We start from the raw sequence: 26,414 nt of genomic DNA on the forward strand, positions 1-26,414 counted from the left end.
TTGTTTTTACTGTACAATCTTCTATATTTACTTATCAATTTAGAATTTAGAACGACAACGAGGATTTAGAATTTGGTATTTTATTTTGATTGTTTATTCCGATTGATTGGTTTATTCTAATAGGATGATTTTATATTTAACAAACTGAAGTTACATTTATTGGCAAAAGTTAAGAAACAACGATCGCTTAAAAATCATTGTACATTTCTTTTATCGTTTGAGATACATTGGAATTTATAACACCATAAAGAGATAGGAGTCTATACACGAACATACAATAAGTTTAAACGTTAAATATCTAAAATGAGCAGTGATGGTGCGAAGTTGCTTTTTCGCGTAACGGATCTGATCCGCTAATACAAATATAATAAATAAAATAAATAAAATAAAATAAACTATAGACAGTTTCTTATATGGCGGTATTTTACAAATTCATATGTTGCCACGTGTGAGCGTGAAAATGTGTACAGAGTGACCATTTCGATACGAGAATAACCCGAAACGAATTCTTCTAAACCTAAATTGACTAAGAAATTTATTCCGGGGCAAAATGTTAATACAATGAAATGATCGAGTCAATCTCGTGACTTGAACCCAATTGAACATTCGTGGAATTACGTTACATATCAATTGGGATGTCAATGTTTTACAAATAAAAGCGAGTTGATAGTAAAAATTAGAAAAATATAGTGCGAAATATCGACAGCGTATTGCGTTCGATTAATTGAATCAATGTCACACAGATGACGTGCGATCATCGAATCCAAGAGTTAGCCAACGTCTTATTACATTATTTTTTATTTAGGTTTTGTTAAAAATAGTAAGATAATTCCACTAAAGTTTGTTCCTCGACTTTTCTCACAAAGTTCCATTCGATTCGTCCGAGTCAATATCAAACGTGAATCTTACACGAGTATAATCGAAAAAAAGTATATTGTAATTTCAAATATGGACACTTATGTCCTTATGTTATTTTTAGTTTCACCCGATGTATCTGAGAAGATAAAAAATACCTGTACAATAATTTCCAAACGATCATAGTGTTTCTCTCACTTTTGTCAGTAGGTGTATATGCCCTACGCTCTGGCAATAGACCTTTGTCTCCTAAAACACTATACACACTTGTCGATATAATATAATTTAACGCGAAGGTTCAACACTCTGGTTACTTCCATACAAAAGGAAACTATGTTAACGACCGAAGATTATCGCACTTAAACGTTACATTAATTCTGTCAATCGTGGCAACGATAGCTGTTAACGATCCTAAAATCATCTCTTTTACAAACAACGCTCATGCAACATCCATCATAGTCATCGCGATGTTTCCTCCCTTAATTAAGGTACGATGAACGACGTTTTAATCCAGCGACGAACACCACTGACCCATCAAGTTGGTTTACAAGCTGTTGGAAACTTCAAACAGTTGTACTAGCCGGTCGGTTAACTCGACTAATCCGCGTAGGATCGGATCGGACCAAATTTGGCCGAAGCCATCATTATGATTAATCACGATTTCGAATAACCAGCCAAGGCGATTACCCATCGACGTAACATCAGATGTTCATTCATTGCCACCACTTTTTACGCTCTTTTCCATAAAGTGAAAGAGAAAGTTATTAAACAGCCGTCACCTATATAGCAGTTATTGACCCGGCCGCCTCGAAACTCGTTTCTTCGTACGACCCTGACTCTTCTGGGCTGTAAATCGCCGCCAGAATCGGGCCAGTTTCGTTTCCACGACCGTATATCATCTGTTTTGCTCGACTTCTGTCGGCTGCGTTTTCTTTTCTCCTTCCTTTCATTTTTTATCGTCCCCGATTTGCATATTACGCTACACACGGCCATAAATATTTGGACACTCGGTGCAATTCCATCTAAAGGTTGACGTTTTTATATTCTATGTATGTAGAATATATATAAATTTATAAATATATATATTATATATTATATAAAATAATTACATAAAAAAATATATATTAAATATATATATATATTTTATAAAGTATAAGGATCGAAGGAACTTTCGTCAACAGGGAAAGGATATACGCACGCGACCTTTAAACACTTTCCGTAATTTGTAATTTGCAAACGTCCTAACGCTTGCGGATAGTAGCGCGTGTTCTTCTCAGCGATAGTTTCGCATTTCGAAAGATCCAATTGAAGTTGGAGTAATTCGTGTAGGATGTGAAGGCGTTTGTCTGTTGTCAGGATTTCCGTGGGTGTGGGTGTAGGAAGGAGTTCATGGTGATTGTCACGGTGTCTTGATCGACGAAAGTTGTATAATAGGAAGTTTGCGTTTCGGAGCGTAGGAGCGACGGTGTATCGGGCAGCCAGGATGGAGTGGATTGGAGAAATCAGGCAAAAAACGAAAGAGCTGGAACGAAACGGTGAAGTATTGGAGCTAAACGTATGACAAAATAGGATTTGCATTTCGCAGAAAATATGTGGAAATTCACGCAAGAGACCCAAAGCTTCTAATGTTTCCAGAAAACGTTGAAACTAAAGGGTAGACGTAGACAAAGCGCGTGGATTTCTAGCGTGCAACAAATATCTGTATGGAATTCAACGACGACGATAGAAAACAAAGAAACAACAAAATAGGTGCAGTTTCTAAAATTTAGAAGAATTTGAAATTGCGGCATAGACATGGACGAAGCAGGGGAATTTTTTATTGTGCAACAACTTCTAGCTACGTAACGATCTTCTGAGACACCGCAGCGTGATCTATACGCTGGCATATAGAAATTGTGTCTGACGGTATCTGATGAACAGACACGAATATGTATGTATGATGCATACATGCACAACCGTCGTCCCGTTGTACAATGAAAAGGATGGTTCCTTTGTTTTCGTGCAGGCCACAGTAGCTACATTGAAACGGTAATTTCTCTCTCTCTCTCTCTCTCTCTCTCTCTCTCTCTCTCTCTTGCTCTTCGATGTTCGATACTGTGCGTGGCCTTGATCATCCGTAGACCACGAATCCAAGTCCTATTTCTTCATTTGAAACGGTTCCCGCGAACAAAGAGTACATATATCTACTCATGTACTTTGGATCGATTCATATCCTTTTAACCACGGAATATTTTAAAATCATCTTCTTCCATGTTTCATATGAATATTCTTGGAATATCGAATTTTATGTCGGTTCTTCGCGGTTTCTTCGATTCTCCAATGAGACTTGAATGAAAAATCGTACATCAACTTCTTCAAGCCTCTCTTCTTTTTCGTCGAGCTTCAAAAAATTCAATCGATCATGCCCTTGGAGCTCACATCAGAATATCCGTAGACATTTCAGACAATGATAACTTACCAAGTTAGGAATTAAACGCGGTGAAATCTAACTTTTAACCATTTAGACGCGTCGAACTACGATTTTTTACGATTTTCACTCTCATCCTCTTCCCTAACACGTTGACTGTCATGTCACCCATATTCGGGCGACAGCAAAGTTTCTGATAGGACCGCGTCACTCGTATTCGAGTGGCGCTTATTTGACTACTTGCGAAGGATCGTCGTAGGTATTTGAAAAGATATTCCACAGGAAGTGATAAAACTATTGAATTGCTATAAAAGTAATACGAAAATGGTTTATTAAGAAAATTATATAGAATGTAAAACTTTGAAGCATTCTATACAAAGTTGAGTTTGGTCGGCACAATTTGGACAATAAGTTGTTGTTTTCTTTAAATTGCTTTTGATCGGTCCGTTCGACGTCTTTTATTTGCATAACACAGTTTGCATGCGCGTCTAATACTTCTTCCGGAATCATTTTTCCAAACGGCGATATTATGCTGACTCCGTGGAAAACAAGGATTTTTTGTATTTTCAGACAACCCTAATAATTTTGCAGTTAATAATTCTCTAAATCTTCTAATATTTACATCCTTCCTTGTTGAAATTTTCTGATACAAGTAAGTTTATTATTTCGTCATCAACGAACAGCTCGAACACATCATATGGATTGACATTGCCAGGTAATTGCCTAATGAGGCCGTCTGTCTCGGGAAAAAGAAATTACTTCTGCCGACCACTAAATTTATTCCATTCACCAAATTGAATTGTACTTTCCTCGGTATCATCAGTTCTTCTTTCTTCCTTAATGACCAATTCTTGTAAAATCTCGTCAACAGTATCTTCATTACATTCAGTATCACTACGATTGCACTTATTAATATCCGAATCAGAATCAGACGATGTAATTTTATTTATATTTCTATTTCTAGAAAATCTGATTTCTTCCTCATCGCTACCTCGTAACTTCTTCTTCGCCGCTTATTTGATTCACTAAGAAATAAGTTTTCCATTTTTCTTTTCGACATTGCAACGAATTAGGGTAGAGATTTTAAGTTATCTGAAATATCGGTGGGAGTACCTAGCAGAGTACGCTTGGTACAGCACTCGTGGCCTGAAGGAGATTTTATCGAAAATACGTACGGCAGTCAACGTGCTAATTGAACTGATCGACTCGAAAGCATCAGAATATCGATTTCATTCTAGAAATCTTGCCAAATTACGAACTAAATGCGCTAGAATCTACCCTGAGACCATTTAAACGCGTCGAGGTTCAGCCTCTCAGCGTTTGACCCGTTCGCCCATGGCCAATCGAGCTCTTCGTTCCTGCAACAATCAGAATATCGATTTCATTTCAAATAGCAAAAATCCTTGCAAATTGCGAACTAACTGCGTTGAAATTCAGCTCTTAACCCTTGAACCTCCAAATTTGTTCACTCAAACTTCAAAATTTTTCGCTTCGCTCCGGATGCATTGAATTTCAAAATTTTCCACAACCCGTTTGCCTTCCCCGATCGAAAAATTCCTCAATGCCACATGCGTCAGAATTCCAATCTCATTGGAAATACCAAAAATCTTGCGAGATTTCGAATTAAATGTCTCGAAATCCAACTTCTAACCATTTAAACGCGTCAATGTTCAACTTTTCACCATTTGACCTTCACCTATCCCCGATCGAGCTCTTCGACCCCACAATATCAGAACATCGATATCACCCTAAATACCAGACCATCCTTCACAGTGGTTATTTCCCACTTTTGCCAAAGCTACCGTGATATAATCGTCCGTTTCCATGGACGAGAGCGGTGGTGCCACAACACACCTAGGTGATCGAAGCCTGGAATCTAGGCCATTGGATAATTCGACGTGTATTAGGAAAAGTAGCACATTTCGTTTGTCTTACGGACACTAACACGCTCTCTGTATCTGTCTGTCTGTCTGTCTGTCTGTCTGTCTGTCTGTTTGTCTGTCTGTCTGTCTGTCTGTCTGTCTTTCTCCCGCCACGAAAAATAGAATGATTCGATTTTGATTGCTGAAAGTAGGATATTTTCATTAGTTTCAGGAACAGTAACATGTTATGCTTCTCCGCGATGGCAGGTGACACATTTCGGCTCTTTGCGTGAAAATTAACTCGGTTTGCCTTTAACCTTGAATTAATGGATTGAAAAATTATGGATTGTATAGGATTCTGTTGCTAATATATAATATATATAAATTATAACATATACAATGTTATATTATATTATATATTCAATAGAAATATTATCAATATTATATATATATAATATAATGTAATATTGATAATATTTCTATTATATAATATTATATATATAATATAATATAATATAATATTGATAATATTTCTATTGAAAATAGAAAGATAGATACCTTCTTTTACAGCGAAATACAAACGTTTTTAACGACGTAAGTAAAACTGGAACAAACGTAAATTGGCACAGAGTAATCTACTTAACGAACAATGATATTATAAAATTAAACATTTTCTCTCGGTCTAAGATCTTAGGACACCATCTCTGATAGATTTTTCTTTTCTTTTCTTCTTTTTAAGATAATTAAATTTTAGTATCGCATGCGTTTTGTAATGTATATTCTTTAATATATTATTTTGAAACATAACGTCCTAAAATTTGTATTTCGAAACTGTTTCCCCTTAAATCATATTTTGCGTTAATTGAATTCACGTCTGGTCGCACACATGTCTCTTGAACTGCAGCAATTTTAACAAGAGATCAGTTACACTTTTTCGATGAGTCTCTTGAGTTATATATATCCATCTGCGATTTTTCCTTAACAATTTACGAATTACGAATGTTGCATTTTATCATCGATCTGCACCACTCGTCTAATATAGATTTGTTTCTGCAATGGAGTTCAATACGAGCGTGCACAATCACCGTCGTTTTCGTCGTGGCAAACTTTTAGAAATCTAAGAAATCTGGACGTTGAAACGAGGAAAAAATGTGCGTGTATAATGCAATCCAAACTGTGTGCCCTTTTTGTCTTCTCGTCGGTCCACGAATCCCTGTTTCCACTTCTTTTTCTCGCGATAGCTTTTCTCGCGGTCTACGAAAATTACCCAATTAAAAAACACCGACTTGATTAACTTTTTACAGAATAATGATACCATTAACAGATGCAAGATATTTTTTAAGTAGCGATGATTCAGTTTAAAGGAGCGAGAAAAATCATGAAAGTTCAGTGTAACTTCGTAAAGTCCTTATATCTTGGAAACTACTTTAGATAAAAAAAAATCCAGGCGCTTTCAGAGAAATGTACTTTTTAGAGAAATTAAACTACATCAATAGTTTCTTGCAAAAGTCATACATGATTACAGATTTTCTACTTTCATTGAATTTTTTGCCCCTCGAAAGCGAATTACGCGCGCGAAAAAATATTACTAGGATTTGTTTAAAAATCTGCTTATAAAAAATATATGATATGTAACAGCATTTATAAATAAATAATTCCTCGTTGTAAAGTTTAAGTGTAGAATTTCAATGTGTATTCAGCCCCCGCGAAAGGTCACGTCGGCCCTGGTTCTACGTATATGAGAGACGTGCTGTCCATAGAATTGTCACAATTATCAGTGTTTCGCTCATAGTTTGTCTCGTTATTTCATGTTGCTGCGTGAAAAATAATTTTTTCTTTCAGCTACTACATCGGCGTATTCTCGAACCGAATGTTGTCGTATATAAACAGGACGACAAGAACTGCAAAGTCAGAGTTCGAATAAGAAACAATAATAAACAGCGACATTGACGATGTTTGTGAATACAAACAGTGAGAAACACACGACGCAGTCATGTAAATAGTAGCCAGCGATACTTACAAAGCGAAATGCTCAACATGCAAATTGTAAAAATAATTATGAAACTTTGGCGATACGTAGAGAGACAGGTGTGTATTACGTAATCTTCTTTTGCTGTCCAAATTTTCACTCTAAGAGACTGGAATTGACTACCGAGAATCCAGCTATTTTCCAATTTTGCGTTATAACCCGCTATACTGTTGATCAATTTATGACCAAGCGATAGTTAATTAAAAGAAGTAACTTTTGCCTGAGAACGTTCCTTTCGCGATGTATCACGGAAAATCGGAAACTAGCTGCATCCTCACGGGTCAATTTCACCCACTGAATTGCCAGACGGAATTTCGGCAGCGACAAAAATTGCGTAATACGTATGCTAAGTGTCATAATTTGTTTAATTCGCAGCTTCTTCGGCTTTTTAACGTTTTTTGGAAGAAGGCAAAGTAGTATACAATTGTTAAACCTGACAGCTATTTTCTTAGAGCAATTTGCTATTGAAACAAAAGTAATCACGTTTCTTTCATAATAAGAAAAGCAACTTTATACGTTTTTCATATAACGTTGACAAAAGTATTTATCCGTCGTACGAGGCACATTACGATTATTCCACCACTGAAAATCTGTAATTGTTCCGCTCGTTTAATTACATTTATTTAGCTTAGATTCATTGGAGCAGAAATATTTTCGAGTCTCATCGATCTGCTACCGATGTACTTACAATCATCGTATTCACTGCTAGACATTGTAAATATATAGTCATTTCCTTTCGTAATGAACGTGCAACGATAATAATACAGACAACTGGTAGTTACAGAAGATCAACGTCAACCATTTGGAAATTGAAATAGCCTACTGTTCGGCAAACAAACGAAACGTGCTGCTTCTCGCTGCAGCATTTCAGATAAGCTACTGCTCGTGGCGAAATGTGAATAATGCTTGCTATCGCGGTACCTATATTATACGAAACGTGCTTGTTATCGGCAGAAACATTGAAACGTGCTTGTTATCGGCAGAAACATTGAAACGTGCTTCTTCTCGCCATAGATTGACGTGTGCTACTTTTTGTAAAAAAAAAAAAAAAGAAAAAAGAGAAGAAATGTGCTACTTCTCGCTACTTAATCCTCTATTTGCATACCGGATCGTTATCGACCAGAGATTTTGTTCTCCTCGTATCGTCTTTTGTTGGAATTTTGCTTTGCTTGGAAATGTTAAGGCAACGTGTTAACGATAAAAAAAACTGTTGAATGATAATATTCTATGAACTAGGTAAAGTATTCGAGAATTTTGGGCAATTTCTTTTTTTGGAAAATCTAAAAAAAAAGCTGCAGTACGCAGACGACTTCGGTGAAGAGACGACGGTCAACGCACGTCGAATTATTCGATCCTAAGCGACGCGTCGAGCCGTGTCTCTTTCCTCGGCCACATCCGAGCCGTTTGTTTCCATTCGGACACTCGACACGCGTCATTTCGTATCCATCACACGGCCGTTCGTTCTCTCGGATGTACGAGAGAAGACGAAACGGAAACGGTGGCCGTCACCTTCGGGCGAAATGACGTCGATACGTTCCGCGTGCACACCTCTCTCTGTGACACAAATCGAGAAACTCCAAGCACATGGCTTGTATATGTATGCGCGCGCGCGCCTATCTATACATGTACGTGCGCTCGTCGCTTCATATCCTGCGCAGAGTCGATGTATCGATACAGAGAGACCTCCGTGGCTTGGACGTTGAATCCTGTCGAGATCAATACCGTCACGCTTCCTCGACGGAAAATTAACCGGTTTTCGTTCTACTACAAAATCTCAAGCTATTAGACGCGGATAAGCGTGCAGCAGCTAACGAAAGTGTTGCAACACTTGTAGAAACATTCTATGAATATATTGTACTCGTTGTATGAAACCTTTTGAAATGCCACGAACACTCCGTAGCAAGATACGATTATCGTTTATAGATTCTATTGGCAGAGTTTGGAAGAACTGTGCAAATGTACGTAGCAGTCACAGAACGCAGCATAAATGGAAAATCTGTACAAGAAATTTGCACATTCATTTTTGATCAATTCCAATGCCAAACTGTCGTTTTGTTCGGTTGTGCGTTAAATACAATGCCGTCCATCAGTCGTTGTACCTATTTTAGGCGGAATGATTGTATATACTATATAGTATAGTAGTTACATAATAGATAGCTATATTCTAATATAATATACTAGCTATTGGACATCCTAAACGCAGTCACTTTCTTTCACAATGAACGAGCAGTAAACGGTACCGACGATTGGACGTTTGACGAGAATGCCGACTTTATTTCCTAATATAAATTGGCTATATCATATAGTACACGCTCGTGTATACTTCAACTCGATCAAGTATCCGGCAGATGAGACATTTTTTTTTATTGGAAGTAGTTTACAATCAATTCTCATTGAGAATTATAAGTAAATTATTCTGGCGTGGTACTATAACGAGAATAGTAAGTGATTGTCGTATATTTAATTCTAGCTGAATCTAATGTTTAAATCTAGAGGGTAATGTCTTTTTAGCCTGCAGATCTGACGCGTCGTGTCAAGTAATTGAGTAACTAGTGGGTTTTGATGGTTGTTAATTCTTATGTTATATCTATTACTGAATTTGGATATTTTTTCTTTAAGGTCGCGATGTATTGTTTCGTTGGTAACATACCAGGGTGCATCTATAAGGATCTTAGAGTTTTTGATTGGAATCGTTGAAGAATTTCTATGTCGGGATTACTCGCTGTTCCCCATAGTTGGATCCCATAGGTTCAAACAGGTTTTAATATGGCTTTATATAGCATTATTTTACTCTGCACGCTTAAGTTGGAACGTCTGCCAATGAGCCAGTAGAATTTTTTTAATTTTAATCTAAGTTGTTTGGATTTGTCTACGATGTATCGTTTCCATGTCATTCTTCTGTCCAGAATCATGCCAAGATATCTGACTGAATCTTTGTTTGGAATTGGAATATTATTTATGATCACCCGTGGGCAGGATTGTTTTCGCAACGTGAAGAGATTAGAAATGAACAACAAAATCAGTCAAAAGGTCGTATCTCTTATTTATTTGACCGTTGAGAAAATTCCGTAGGTCAGTCATCGATGTCCAGGCAACTCGTATTTGGCGACCTAACAAAATTACTAAATTACCAGAAATGAACTTGTTACGCTTTCCTCTCGGGAACCCTCCCACAACCATAAAAGTTCGTAGGGTAGAAACGGTGGAGAAAGCAGCCTCATCCCACCGAACCTAAACACACGTCCGAAGTATCGTTCAAAAGTCTGTCCTAAGCTTTCATTTCGTCTCGACAATGGTCACACTCGAATCGAGTTAAAAGAAGTCTCCGTGACGAATTTCCTGGACCAGGTTCTCGTGATCGTATCCCTTTACGAACGTTTCGAGGCCGGAAGAAAGGTTGGTGATTCGCGACCAACCAACTTTTACCACTACTACTTCAGCCGATCCGGAGTGGAAACTCGTCGGTGAAAGCAGGGGATGGAAAGATTCAACGAAGGAAGGTTTTCTTCGATGAAATGGAAGCTTGGACGCCTTGGGCTGCCACGCGAGTACACCCAACTTTCCTGATTAAATTATCGGAGGCGTGCTCCGCTCGTGGAGACTCCTCCAGGCTACGTTCCAGGCGAGGAATTGATCGTCTCGATTTTCTCACTGAAAAGCACCGCCGCAAGTTGCCTACACGTTGGCTGATTTCTCGAGCCTCGGTGTGTTTTCGTTTGAGGAAGAAGAAACGTGTGGTTTCAGCTGCCTTCGAGATTCTCGCCCGATCTTGCCATATGTTGGAGTGAGTTTGATCGTCGAGGGGTCGATACGTTCTTCTTCAACAGGCTTAGATACGCCGAAGGCTTTGGAGGATATTTTCGATTGATGCGGTTTCCTCGATAAAATTTTGGTACGCCATAGATGGCTTTTGACGACCCTTGCTACGGGTTTCTTGGAAAGTGCTGTGTATATTACAGAATGCATGCTTTTGAGTTATCGGTGTCTTTTTCTTGAAGAAATTTGGATACTTTAAGAAACATCGAGAGTCTTCAAGATATTTCCGGTTATCTCGATAAAATTTCCACACGCTAGAGTTAGCTTTTAAGGACGCTGTTATGGTTTTCTGAATATAATTCCGATATACCATGTGCAATGGATAGTATTGGGTTGTTGGGGTTCTTTTCTTGAAAAAAACTGGTTACGTCAAAGGTTCCTGAGGATAGTTCGAGTCGACGCGGTTTTCTCCGAAAAATTTGAATATATTACAGACCTTCTAAAAAATTAATCTAGTAAATCGATTCGTGAAACTTGTTTGAATATTTCAACTATTCAAACGTAATAATAATATATGGATACTTTCTAGAACGACGTCAAGCTTGCGCAAGCGAATAATCTTCGGACTCGTATTTGTCAAGACTTATTTGCTTGCTTCGATGATTGCTCTGTACCACTCTGTGGATTCGAGAATGATTCGAAATTCCAGTACTAAATCTACGCTTTTTCTCGGCGAGAGTCTGCCCATCAAGTATCTAAAGTATCTTCTCTCTCGTTTCGCCATATTAAATACGTTTCCATCATCCTCTTCGTCTTTTAATCATCCTTGTTTCACAAATATTCGGAAGACGAAGCAAAGGCACGAGGAGAGGAGGTTCAGGGGGATGGATTCGAATCGAAAGGAAATGTCAGGTCGGTGGAATGAGAGTCAGTCGTGCCATTAGATAGACACTCTGTTGAAAAGTGCACCCGGGACGAGGTCATCGGGTAAATGGGTCAAGTAGACGTGGTAGGTACTTGTCGCGCACTTAAGGATGCAGATTGCGCGACGACGGCCGCGTCCTCCGCGCCCGAGCTCGCCTAAGTACTCGTTTATGAATTATGCGCGGTCTTAAGCGTTCGTTCGAGACGCGAATCCTTTCCGCTATGGATGTTTAATTAGTCAAGGGCTCGTGCCTTCCGGTCTGTTGCTAAATGTTTCGAAATGTTTGCACGTCGTTTGAACCTTCGCCTACGCATGCTTTGTGTCCACGTTTCCGCCCTTCTATCGGATTGGCAACTAAGTGATTGCGGATTTTGTCATTATCACCTAATGTGTTGTAGTTGCCAACCCAATAATACCGCAGATGACTGCAATTCTTCGCTACTAAATCATTCTGTTATATTATGGATGATTCTGTTGAATAACATTCCAGACAAATCAGTTAGGTTTTACATTAAACAACGATATTGCGGAAAATCAGCACGAACTTTCATAGCGTATCACGTGTGTTACGTTCTGTTTAAGAGCAATGAAGGTAATGTAATATACAGGTCGCTGATATTTATGCAAATTTATATTTTTATGAATATGTTGGAAAAAATAGAATTTGAATAAGAAGTTGTTTTTTTTTATCAGTCAGATGTTATGAGGGGCTTGTCTAATACATTTTAGGGTTATTTTATGCGCTTTTGCGTATTCCGTGTATTTTTGCATCTTCAAATTTTCCATAAATTCATAAAGATTCGCAGTTTGCTGATATACAAGGTATATCATAATATTTAATGGAACCCAGTGGACATAAGGGAGAAAAGAAATGAAAAAATTTGCATGATCGTGTGTCTTATTTGACCTTCTTTCGGATTGATAGCCATTTTTGTGTTTCAATAATCGGCGACTGTTTACCTTCGTAAAAGGTACTTCGGCCTGCGCGCAAGCTTACAGTCGATCCACCAAAGAATTTGGCAGCCTTTCAAAAATTCCAGGTGTACGTCGAATAATACAGGCTAATATTAGGTACATACGATAATATATTTCGAGCACCTTTTATGAAAGTAAACAGTTGCCGGTTATTCAGACACAAAAATGGTCATAAATTCGAAACAAGGTCAGACAGAACGCGAGTTCGTATGAACATTTTTCATCGTTTTTCTGCCTTCTGTCCACTCTCAACATGTTAAACTGTACCCTGTATAAAGAAAAAAAAACGAGACTGTACCCGTAACTCGTTTTATTAAACGAATTCAGAAAATCAGCTAGACTGGTCTTCGAAGTTACCAATTGCCTACTACCTGTTTGACACACGGCGGCATACGGTGGTGGCAGCGATCAAAATAATTTCGCAGATCACTTTCTCTGATGCGCATCTCCGTCGTTTTCGCTGTTACACTTTCTACCGACAAAAAATGGCTTCGATAGCGTGGCTCGGAAGCGCGTAAACTCGAATTAGAACTAACACTCCACCGCGTTAAACTTTTTAAGTTTAACACTTTTACTGCCACGTTGATCATATATGACCGATCACCACGGGTTCTCATGTGACGCCACGGTGGTCATTGGTGACGGGAGCTCTTCAACTTCTTACAATTGTAAAAATTGAATGGAAATTGACAGTCAGGGCATTTTGAATATAACCGATAAATAAAAGATACTTTGAAATAAAAAGTGCCCCTTTGAACAATTAAACATTTTTAATAGAACATCAATGAAAAAAATTAGAACAAATCTTGCATCTAACTGTGCACTGTGTTTGCATCCATATCTTTGAGGTGTAATCTACGAATATTATTATAAACACATCTTAGAAAATAATTGTAAATGCTGCTTTATAATCATATAATTAAAGTTAGAAGTGTGCACATACTTTACTGTTATATATAGAATGAGCAAATACTGTTTACTAATATCTTCCACACGTTTCAACAATATATTCTGTACGGTTTATTTACGACGAAATAACGAATGCGAATGGTTGGTTGAAATAAACGAAGCCTTGTTATAATATGTCGCTATCAGCTGTTACCAAGGAGCCACGGTGGTCACCTGTGGTCACCAATAAGTTAAACGATCGGGGAAGAATATTGTCTTACATTATCAATTTATTATTATTTTGTCATTATATGCTTTGAATAATAAAAATACTCCAGTGACGTCCTGAGCGAAACATGTGATTTCGGCGGCCAAGTGAAAATGTTAACAGGAAACTTGATGTTCGATGCTCACTTTTACTATCCGACGTGTTTTTCGACCGAGCGATAGAACACGTCAATAATCGAAGATGCTGATTTTCGAAGAAGCGATCGAGCTGATTCTCACAACATCGCCTCCTTATCTTTCTCCTGCCGCTCTTGGTCCTCGAGCTGTAAGTCCAATCTCGCTTTTTTCTTCTGTCACACTTCGTGTTGTTAGGTCTTTCTTGCTTTTTAGCAGAGTATCGCGTCAGTATCTTTCTGTATACAATCTCCTACGCTGTGTTTTTGCATCGAATCTTTGCACTGTTTTTTTTTTTTTTTTTTTACATCAAACCTTCGTAATTACTGTCTTTCTCCATCTTCCACGTTTCCCGCCATTTCACGTCGAATCTTCGTAGTTACTTTCCTTTGATGTCAGCTGCTAACGATCGAGGAACGATTTCGCCGAAACGACTGTGATGAAACTTTGATGGATGTTTTTGGAACGGAGGTTCGAGCGAAGAACGAAGATAGACCGTTTCCTCGGCAACGTTCACTTTCAACGCTATCGTTCGCTCGGATAAATCTTGACGGGGCGGAACTATATTACAACGATTCAATGTCAAGATTCAGAGGCCGGCCACGTCTTTCTGGACTGGTGATTTGGGTCAATGACGAACACACCACCGGAGTAATCGCTTCCCGTCCCTTTGATCGGGCGCTATTGCGTTCCCTTCCTGTTTGCGAAAGTGCTCTTGCTTGACGACTTCACTATGGCGTTAATGTTTCGAATCGTTATACTCCAGCACGCTGCTACGTTTAATTATAGAACGTGACGAACGTGAAAGCGTTTCTTTGTCGCTTCAGGGTTTTCTGCGAGTGCAGAGCGAAGTTGGCTTTCAGAAGGAACTCTCAATCTCCGTGTCCGATTATGAATATACCTGCAACATAAATCATTTCTCATAAGTGGCTATCATTTATCGAGTTCCCGCAGAAATTTCATTCGAGGTCAAACCAATCTCCGCTGCATTTAAAACTGCTTGCTTTTTTGTAGATAAAAGGCATTTCATAATTCCCCTGCTTCTTTCTTTCTTTTCTTCTTTGTCGCAGTGTTTGCAACTGTCTGGGCCTCCGCCCTTCATTTTCGTTCACTGCGAGAATCGTTTGCTTGTCTGTTATTATTCGCATACACGAACCTCTTGACAGTCTAACTCGTAAAACAAGCCCACTTCTTCGAATTTGTCAATTTCATAGTTCAGGAACATATTGTTCGATTTCTGAGGAAATTATCGTTATATAACAACACATCTGCATGAGTTTATTTGTCGAAGAAAGATGGTATACATAGTCATAAATTCTTGATCCTCGCACCTTCTTAAGTATATGCGAACATCTATTCTATATCGGTTGAAACAAATAAATAAAATCCACGTGCTATTACTCTTATAAGTAGCAGTGTATGTTTCTTTCAAGAGATGCTAAACTTATATTTCATAGGAAACGTAATAAAACTATATCTGTGTCAGACCTGTACCTCACGAGACCATCTATGGCTCGCCAATCAGTAGAATAATCCTTCTTAGACAAATATTCCCTGTTAGAATAAGATAGACGGCCAAGAGAAGGCCAAAGAATAGCAAGTGTCGCTCGGCTCTATATAATATAATACACCAATATAACTTTACCAATATAACTCTAGGAAACTGCTTATCTTCTTTTGGACACAAAACGCGCGAATCTACCGCCAGCCTGACCTAAATCTACCGTCAAACCTAACTCGAGCCTATATTTCATGGAAATTCAAACCAAAATATACTTTAGTTTCTCACTGGAAAATTTCTCCGCGATCACGTCGCTACTTTTATTCCTCTCCAATCCACTCCAATATACGAAAACGTCGATCCCCTTTAGACTCACCGTTCTACGAAAACGCCGATGTTTCCATCTATAGAAGCAGAATGCATCTGCAAATCAACTGCAAACCCAGCCGAACCCAAACCTAATTGAAACCAAGGTTTCTCAATCCACAAACCACTTCTACAACGTCTAATTCACGCGGAATGCAATATCGCCGAGCAAATTGATAAACCCCGTGTATTCCCGTGATCTGCGCTAGCTGTCGTGTGTTCATAGGGGAATTAACAGTTCCATTGGCGACTTCGATCGACTGCTGGCAGTACGTTACGTAACGCGTTTCGTGCGCCAGGGAACAACGATCGGCCACGATTAGATTAATTGGACGCATTAGACTAGTTTAAACTGTATATTTCTCGGCACGCGGGAAGTGTAATGCTGATCGTAAACTGCTGTACGCGTGCATGCGAGTACGCTTATGGATTTCTGAAGTAATTGAGGGCTGTGCGGCAATAAGGAAACTCTGTACGTTTGAACTGTATTTATTGGAGGAGAAAGGAGGATATGACTTTCGTATTCAAAAGCTAAGGAGAATTATTATGAAAATTAATCGAATATCCAGCTGCTTTCTGTACAGGATACTTGTTGGCTTCGTACGGAACGTGACAATTAATTCGAAGTATCACGGAAACGGAGGATCGATCGATCGGAATTTTACATTCACGCGAACAGCACAAGTTCGTACATGTACGTTGTTTGCTGAAGAAATTCTAAACGAAGCTCGTCGAGAACATTTTTATAATGGACGAGGGAATTCAGTAAAATGTGCAAAAATTTGAGTCTGATTCGTGAAATAGTTTATAGAGTGCGTGGAGTCGGACGATGATAAATGCAATTAAAGATTTATATACGTATTTCTTTATTCCCGTTTACCTTCCGGTTTACATTGCACGAACGTACACTTTAATAATCACAGCAACATCCAACAGCAGATTTCATAATATAAACGATTTTTATTATTGTCTTTCTTTTTTTTATTTAGTTTTATTTTGTATTTTTGAGACTTTTATTATGAAAGAATACACAGCTTTCTCACGATGTTTAGAGTGACTTTACTTGATGGCACAGAGACGTTCCAGTTCTTGGACGTGTAATTGATTAGTGTGGAAGATACGCTCCATTAACAAATTAGAAATTAAAAGTTATTCAACGGCTCAATATGTTTTGATTATCCAACGACTCGATTAATTATTCATGCAAAACGTAGTTTCACTGTCCTGTGCAATGTTCCAGATTGATACTTAGACATTGAAGCCCAGGTGACTGAAATAACTTTGGTATGATGGTATGGTACATTATCATATTTGAAAAAGTAATTTAACATCGATCGACTTCGAGCCAATTTTACTTATTTAGATAGAATTTATGTTGATTTTTAGCGTACGTTCCTTTTTGTTCGTTTCACTCGAATTACTGGCAAGTGCTCTTTATTGCAGCCGTCTCTTTAACTGGCGATCAGTTGCGTAAAAGCCGTACGTCCACGGGCCAGGAATGGCACGCGTGGAATTCCACGCGAAACGGTCAATGATATTTCCAATTCGTTGCTGCCTCGTGCACGAGAGAGTTGAAATTTCCTGCTGGATATAACGTACATACGTGCGGTTTCTCTGTGTGTGTTCACACGCGAGAAAGAGCATTTAGAGAGAAAGAAAGCGAGAGAGAGAGAGAGAGAGAGAGAGAGAGAAAGGGGTAGAGCGGAATTGGAAGACTTGAATTTGAAGAATGTTGTTTGAGTTTGATGTTGTGGGTGGCGGAGATTGGAGGAAGATGGTTCGGTCGATTTATTGGGCGATTAAGCAATGAGCTGAGTTATGCAACGCGGTGAGATATGTGGCCTTTGTACGTGTTACGGATATGTAAATTCCCTTCCGTCTTTTCGATGCTCGAAATTTTTGGATTTCGACGTGTTGTCTGTAGACAATGTTTCATTAGACAACACTTGATTTACTTATTGAATAATAAATAACAAATCGAAATAATATCCTAGTTGTGAGTAACAATTAAATTTCTTATTTAAATGAGGGTAGCTTAAACGGCACCAGAAATAATTTATTTATTTGTATTTATTTCTTATGTGCAAGTGAAATTTCATCTTCCATTTGGACTTAATTGGAGAGAAAATGATAGTATACGAGTAAATTGATTTTTCGTTTTGTCTTAAACGTTTCGTGTTATGCAATGAAAAAGTCGAGAAGGTAATACGGTTATTTTTCAATAGATAGTTGGCAATTCGTACTTGCTATTAAAACTACTCGCTTTTCGTTGTCAGAAAGTTATATTTGATTTGGAGAGCGTTCGCCGTAGCTAACGAACATTGTTAAAAATATATTTATGCAAAAATAAGTTTGTTGGACGATCGATAACTATTACGTAAATGTAAATTAGAACAATAAATAAGAAATAAAATTGAATTTCTGAATAACAATTGGTTTCATTATCTCAAGTTACGTTCTTATACTTGTCGAGATAACGAGTAATTTATTTCTATTTTTCATTTCAGCTCTCAAATAACGAGCGAGCCTCTATTTAAATAACTATTTCAATAAAAATTTATTCAACGATGCACAACGTTATTATTTGATATTAATAAAATACGCACAGTAATAGACACGGTTTTCGTATATATTAAACTATCATGGAGTAATTTAAAGACTATTAGTTAATTAGATTTAGTTGGTTTAATTCGAATGGAAAACCTTTTGGGTATTCGAACGAGAGACGAAACTTATAATTCTGTCAAAAATCGCACAACGAATACGCAAATACCTAGTTTCCCTCATGTTTGCCATAAATACGATTAAGTTAACTCGAGACAACGTTTATGACGGTTCTCCGCTTATCAAATACACATCTTGTACCATAAATGTAACGACTCGTAGTCGCGATAAATGCGGTTGATAAACTGAAAGGACTATGGCTGTTAATGAATGCAACGATGTTCGTAAAAGCGATGATGCGTTCGTTAACCTGTTTAGCCTCTACGCATGTAACACGTACTTTCTTATCGCTGTACTTTATGCTTCGCGTTATCTGAAGTTGAAGACGAAGAAAAATGAAAAAGAACCGAGGAAACGGGGTCGTTGTATCCGGCTACGTTTTTACGATCCGGATTTTACGATCTTCTGACATGAATCAGGCGACGAAGAAAGCACACGAGTCACGTACGTGCGAATTCTGGAAACTTCCTACTTCCTCAACTTTTCAAATTCTTTCATTTAATTGTTTCCTTTTACAAATTTCCCTTGTCGTTAATCAAATGCTTTGGCATTCAAATTTCAAGAATTCATTGAAACTTTAATATTTTTTAATCATTTTTTGAAGGCCCATAATCCTTTCTCCTTTGCCTGCCAAATATCTTTACCAGTTTAGTTTCTCATGATTAATTCAGATAATCGTAGTACCTTGAGTATTCTATATTGCGAGAAGAAATGAGAGAGAAAGAGAAAAGAGAAGCGAGGAGAGAAGAGAGGGGAAAGGTCAAAGAGGAATAGGGAACAGTTTCATAAGCTATGTATATTATATCATACTTTCGTGCTTTTATATCTCTTGGAGATTTTATATTGTTAGACTTTTATATATTTTACCGCATTTCATGTTACATTTATTTGTTCCGTTTGTTGCGCCGTATTTTATATCGGTTCAGGCGATGCGACAATACGAGTGGCAAAGGCGTAGAAAAATAAGAAACGTAAGATGTACAATTTAAGGTCAAGTTTTAAGCGTTGGTTTCAAGTGGAAATGTGAAGTACGAGAGACGCGGTTAGCTTAGTTGTCGTCGTTGCAAATTGTTGCACGCATTTTTACAACGATACGTATCTAGTCTTACGTTTCCTTTTAGCGAGGTCTGCGTCTAACGTTTGGAAAAGCGAGTGAGAAATTAAAACCAAAGAGAAAAATAGCTTTCCAGCTACTGTGCTAACTCGCAGGAGAAAAATAACAATGGAAAATAAATAAATAAAACTAACAGTACCTCGAGTGTCTCTGACGAAGGTTTCCGTCCAGTCCTTGAACCTACAAGTTAACGCGAACGTTAGACTCAAAAGTTAAACGCGTGCACAAAGATACACATCGCCCTTGAATCACAAATGGACCTTACACGACGAAGAAACGGATTAACGACTGGCATTTCTCCAGGACCGGGACGCCACCACGCGTTTCACCGCTTGTTTTCGGCAACTTGCATACTCTGTTGTCCGAACAAACATGTCTTTATATTTTTACAACGGATTTCGAGAGTCACGAAGCGACGAAGACGAATGATGGAAGACGAAGGTCGACCTTTATCATGGCGTACACGGGACTGGAGGATTCGGCTCAAGGATCCAGCGAGTTCCGTGCGATAGTTGTCTCGGTCTTTCGTCTTTTCTTCGTTGTTATTAACTTTCGAAACATCACGGGCGTGTCCTTACGGTTTCCATCCTGTCCTTCTGGTCAAGATACCGGGCGAGGGCGATATTTCACTCGGTCCCTCCTTTCAACGACGCCGCTTTCAGACAAACGTTTAACTCGCGGACTTCGTTACCCTCTGTCTGGCCGACCTTACGCGCAGAAAAATGCCACCTATAGAACAGCGGATATCTTTCGTATATTCCGTACACGTTGTTTCAACTTCGTCGTTCGATTTTGTTCATTAGCTCGTTAGACGGTAGAGACGAATTAATAGGTTCGCTGCGTTTGGCTAAAATTTGAATCAGCATGTACCTGCAGATCATAAGCATATAATCGATTTTTCAACGTGGGAAAATATCTTACAATAGTGATGTGAAACACGGACGTGCAGTTTTGCAACGTAGCATGGGTTTACTATTTATTCGTGCAACTATTTTTTATATTGAGATATGTATAATTTTGTGTGCTAGACTAGATTAGCCGCGTAGTAGTGAATATGAGTGTACGAAAGTATGTGTGCGCACAATTTTTCGAAAAACAGATGTACGCAACTGTTCCGTTGGCAGTGTGATATATGGAAGATGGTGAGACAAAGAAAGTGCTGAGACGCGTACAAATGTATATCGACGAAGATCCTGGAAATCGTTTATTAAATAAATCTAAAACTATTTTAATATGAATTCTGAGTGTAACCTTGGTATTCCTTTACTTTTATTTCGGCGATTCAGATCCACAATTCTCAACATTTTAGTTCTGCGTTTCTATTATGTGGTGGGTGTAAGGTCGATACGTAGCAAGAGAAATTGATGATCTTTCGTTATAGGAAAACTATCTTTCGATAAATTCAAGCAAATAAATGGAGTTTTAGTATATCGTTGTAGGTGTAAATATCGTGTGAAAATTATTTGCTAGCACGCATTCGATAGCAGGAAAATTATTTGTTAGCTTGCAGTATCGTATGAAAATCGTTTGTTAGAACATCGTACGCAAGGAAAGTCGGATCCAGGGCTGATGGTTTCTGTCAAGATGATATTGTCTCGATTAGTATATCGCACAGTGATATGTATTTCATTGATCGATGATATCGTACCACGATATTTTAGGCTTTTCAATGTTTATCCGTGAGTTTTGAATTCTGAATCGAATGGAAGAGTGGAAAGCGGAAGCGATATATTTCTAATGCCTGGCACGTATAATGCTTTTAAATAAACGAATTGATAACGAACGACATCGTTGTGAATCAGTTTATCTTCTGGAAAACAACGCCGTGCGTTTATTTAATTCTAACCAGGGCGTACCACCGTGTGTTTTGTAGAGTTCCATTCATCGTGTTTGTTATTCGACAGTTCAAAAATATGTATCGTCGCTTAGAGAAGAAAAATAGGGCAGAAAAAAGAGGGAGGGAAAAAGTTATCGAAGCGGTGAACGTTTGGTGTCATTAGTCGAGCGATGGTAGTTAGCTCGTTACATAAATTTCAAAGTTACGCAACTGCTGTATCTTGGCTGCATGTTTCTTTAATAACTAAATTATCCTCGTGCACCGTTATTACGCGGTTTCTTTAACGTTAATCATACTATTCTTCTGTCGCGCTCTATACCTTGAATTAAGAAGTTATGAATTAGGAAAATTTGTTGAGAGAAGTTTCTTAAACTACCGGAATTGTTAGAGGAGCATTTTAAGCAAATTTTGCATTACCTTCATAAATTGTAAACACCAGAAATTCTTCGCCGTAAGATCTACGAATCTCACAAAGTTTCTGCCGTGGTGAGATCCATACAACATCTTTGTTATGCAGCTAATCCACGAGTATTCTTTTGCATGTTCTCAGCCCACAAATTATCTGCTGCGCAGACCCCACAAAGATTTTATCATAAGAAGATTGTCAAAAGCCGTGACATTTTTATTGTAGAATCAACTGATAAATTTTTCACTGGCAAGGATCTATCCATCTCTTGCGCAAATGTTTCATTACAAAGACCCACGATTCCACAAATCTTTCATCAATGCTCGCGCATAGTCTGGCAAATTTACTACGTATAACGAACACGTGGAAATGGTAGAATCACGTTGAAAAAAGATATTAATGAAATCGGCAGAAAATTCCCTTCGCCATCTTCCGTGCAACCAAAAACTCGTGATTTCATGCACGAGACCTTTACCATAAAATCCACAAATGCCACATAGATTTTGATATTGCAGGATCCAGAAAGTGTATAAATTTTCTGTCGGACAAAGAAATAGGTAAATTCTACGAATGTTTTTTTCTACGAGAAAAACTTCTGATCCCACAGATCAATATGTGTACAAAGGTTCTCGAGGCTTTTCCTCGTTTTTCCGTGGCCGATGTGTCACGTGGCAGGGGAACGACGCGACCGCGATTCACGAGGTAACAATCGCATCCATCGACGGGTACGGGAAGGCCGTGTGTGTCGCGTGACAAACAGCTGCCACGCATTCGTGGCACAAGTCGCGTGGGCACACGCGGCGAAAGTGTCTTACGCGTGCGAAACGTGCCAAGGTCGAGAATTGGCGCGTAACGTCGCTTGTTCCGCCGGATGTCGAAATGCTGCACATTGCGGACCAGACCAGCTGAAACTCGTATCCACCGAAAGTTTCTCAGACTTGTCGATTCGCGCTAATTTTTGTTATTGTTCTATTTAAGCTTTCTGCGACGAATTTTTTTTTTTTTTGTTATCAATGAATGTATTTTTTTAAATAGAACATATTAGTAGGTTCGCATTCGAATATTCTTAACACTAGAATTACGGATAGTTAACACGAAGCTATTTCTAGTCCTTAAAAAATGCTGGTCTTTAAAAAATACGTAATAATAGAGTATTTTTATATTTATTGATTTATTACTTTCCTACAGAAGGAATTCCATGTTATGTAGTAGATTTTTGGAATTATTTATCCATCTGGGATCCCTAAACGAAGGTTGACACATTTATAAAATTTTGACTGGCGTGGTATTTCTAGTGTTAGCATCTCGCGATCTAGCGACCGATCCGGAATTTCCTTGATAATTAATATCATCATATCGAATGATACACAGTGGAAAATTTTAAAAACATATGGGTAGTTGTACAAAACGAGGAAACTGGTTGATTGGGGTTCGATAAACAGATTGCAGGACCCTTTTACACTTTGACAAGTACCAGTCATTTTGATTGGTATTGGTATAAGTAGCCTTGATACAAAATTATTTGGAGTTTGAATACATAAAATATAAAATAAAATTCATTATATTATTCCTTCAGTTATCGTTGCGAAAGTCATTACGTCATTGCGAAAAAAAATATAACACGAAGTAGGAATTTTAAAATAAAATTGTGAAACCAGTCAATTTGACTGGTGTGATAGTTCTAATGTTAAATAGGTTATAGTGGTAAGAGAAAGAGACACAATTAACTGAACAATATTTCTGGAAGTTGCACTGCGACGTATCGTGTTGTTAGTCTGGAAAGGGATTATGCGACTGGTACTAATCGACACTAGGTCACAATTTGTACCAGCCTCATTGTCGGTATCGGTCTTGGTCCTAAGCTGAATTTACGCTGTTTCATTTTGGAGGAACATGGCGAATGAACGCTGCCTTCATCCTTGTTTTATACGCCGATGAGACGAGGATCAAAGCAGCGTTCATCTGCCGTATTCCTCCAAAATGAAACAGCGTAAAGTTCGCTTTAGTCTCAGTTTAGCTATCACTCCCAATTTTAATGTTAATGTAAGTTTCAATGATAGTTTCAGTATGAATATCGATATCGGTCCCAATTCAGTCTCAATATCAATGTCAGTTTTAATCTGAATGTAAGTTTCAGTGAGAATTTCAGTTGCAGTATCAATATCAGTGTCAGCTGCTGTCTCAGTATCAGCCTCAGCCACGATACCAGGCTCGGTATCGGTATCAGTATGAGCGTAAATTTTAAAGAAACGACGTTGCGTATGCATCATTGTAACAGCTGATGGACGTTATGTAAATAAGCAACATAAGGAGACGTAAAACGAGCGTCAGTAATTGCGGTATCGTGTTTGAACGAATCATTAAATAAATTGATCGTGATTAGAGGCTGATAGTTTCTGTCAGCTCTTCACCTCGCGCTCGATTAAAGTTACGCTTGGGTTGCAGGTCGAAGTGTGGTCTCGATCCGCTGGTTAACTAACTTCGTAAAAAGAAACTCAAAGACGGTAGGCTATATGAATTTAATTGACAGTTGCCCTCTTCTTTTACAGCCATATCGAGCAAGGTTTTCTCCGCGATTACGCGCGAATAAGCGCTAGACAAGCGGAAAACCCATCGAAGATGCATTTCATTATCGAGCCATTAATCGCGAAACGTTTCTCAACGTTCAAGAAAAATTGAACACGGTGACCTCGTTTCACGCACTTTCCTCCGAGTTTTCTTCTTTCTTTTTCTCCAGCAAACGGAACACATGGTGGTCTATCTAATCGCTGAAAGTAGAAGTCCCGTTCAGTCTCTTCCTTTTATTTCGTCCAATGCCGGTTACTCGTTTCTCTAAGTAGTAATTATGCTTTTTCTTTTTTTTTTCCTTTCCTCTCTTGCTGATCTCAGAAATAGAATACTTCATATGCTATTTTGATAATTAGGTACACTTTTCCTTAAGCAATTATTGCTACCTTCTCTTTTCCGGTGTAAAGCTGTTTTTCATGTTTCCTTCATTATTATTTTCTCTAAAATGTCTTTCTAAAAATGACAATTTTCTAATTTTTCCATTGTAAAAAAAAAACCTATCTTTACGCCTTTTTGCTTTTAATTGTAAAAAGAAATCAAGATAGCACTTGCACGTTGATAATCGCTTTTTTCTCTAACTGAAAATTGCCATTTCTCAACTTTTCCAATATGAGAGTCTTTCTTTTTTATACTTTTAACTTCAAAAAGAAATCGAGAGATCACGATAGCAGTTCAATATCAATCGCTCTTCGCTCCAAGCAACGACTCCATCATTTGCCAACTTTTCCAACGGGAAAAACCGGTCTTCCGTTTTCCCTTATTTCCTTTTATTCTCGATTTCAAAATTCACGAAAAAGAAAAAAAAAGAAAAGGAAAGAAATAAATCGGAAGTACGATTTATTCCGACAGCATTTCAATGCTAATCCAAGTTCCATCATCGCAGTGGAAAATAATTCTGATTCGTTGGGTCGCGTGTCTCGTCCATCGATCCGCCATATTTCTCTTCGAACATATCCGGAATATTCGAACAGACAGGGTTTCCATCGGAACGAGAGTGGATCATCGATGTCGTTTATAAGGTATTTCGCATCCTTCACTGACATTCCACGCACATGCTTATGCAAAACAAACGTGTGCATGGGCGTAATCGATAGAGACGGCAGCGACTTTGTCGACTTCACCCGAGAATAGCAACGCGACGGGCCATATTCAACGATGACGCACTTCGACCACGATATTTTTTCCTTTTTCTCGATGAAATTCGCCGTCTGTTCGATAAAATTGTCGCTCCACGCGATCTTTATTCCACAGCTTCTTAAATGGTTCATCAGTGTCATATTACCTTCCTGCTTCATTATTAATTATTATGCTGTTGCATAATAAATGAGTCATGCAGGAAGAACATTGATTAGCTTCATTGAGATTGATTGCTCGGCGAGAATCTTGATCGTTTGAAAAATTAAGTACTATTCATGCACTGGCGTGTTGATACATTTTCATGGTTGAGAAACTTTCAGGAAATTTCACGACAAACTACTTGAAAATCAGCTTCGACCGAAGACTCTGTTGGTCGATTTTATTAAAAAGTAAAATTTTTTGTTATATTGCATAATCAGTAAAGAGAATTACAAATTGAAGGTTTCTGAACTGAGATGGGATATAAATACGCGAACGAGAAACAATCGCGGAACGTTTTATACTTAATTTGAGAAAATTGCTGAAGCGTGATCTGATTTAAAAAAGCAATTGGATATAACGAATATCTTTCTGCCCGTTGCAATTCCTTTGCTTCGTGCGCTATATTCCATTTCGTTCGTTCGTATATTAAATATTAAACGTACTATTACACGTTCGTTTAC

The 26,414-nt window shown here is 38.2% G+C and overlaps 1 protein-coding gene across 4 annotated transcripts in view; it reads left to right on the top strand.

The window, feature by feature from the left end:
* LOC117205357 (TLD domain-containing protein 2) overlaps window positions 1–26,414 on the top strand; it is a 303,743-nt gene that overhangs the window by 81,251 nt on the left and 196,078 nt on the right. The gene's annotated exons all lie outside the window — the stretch shown is intronic.

The sequence above is a fragment of the Bombus bifarius genome, unplaced genomic scaffold, assembly GCF_011952205.1.
Source record: "Bombus bifarius isolate JDL3187 unplaced genomic scaffold, Bbif_JDL3187 scf7180000007990, whole genome shotgun sequence".
Classification (NCBI taxonomy): Eukaryota; Metazoa; Arthropoda; class Insecta; order Hymenoptera; family Apidae; genus Bombus; species Bombus bifarius.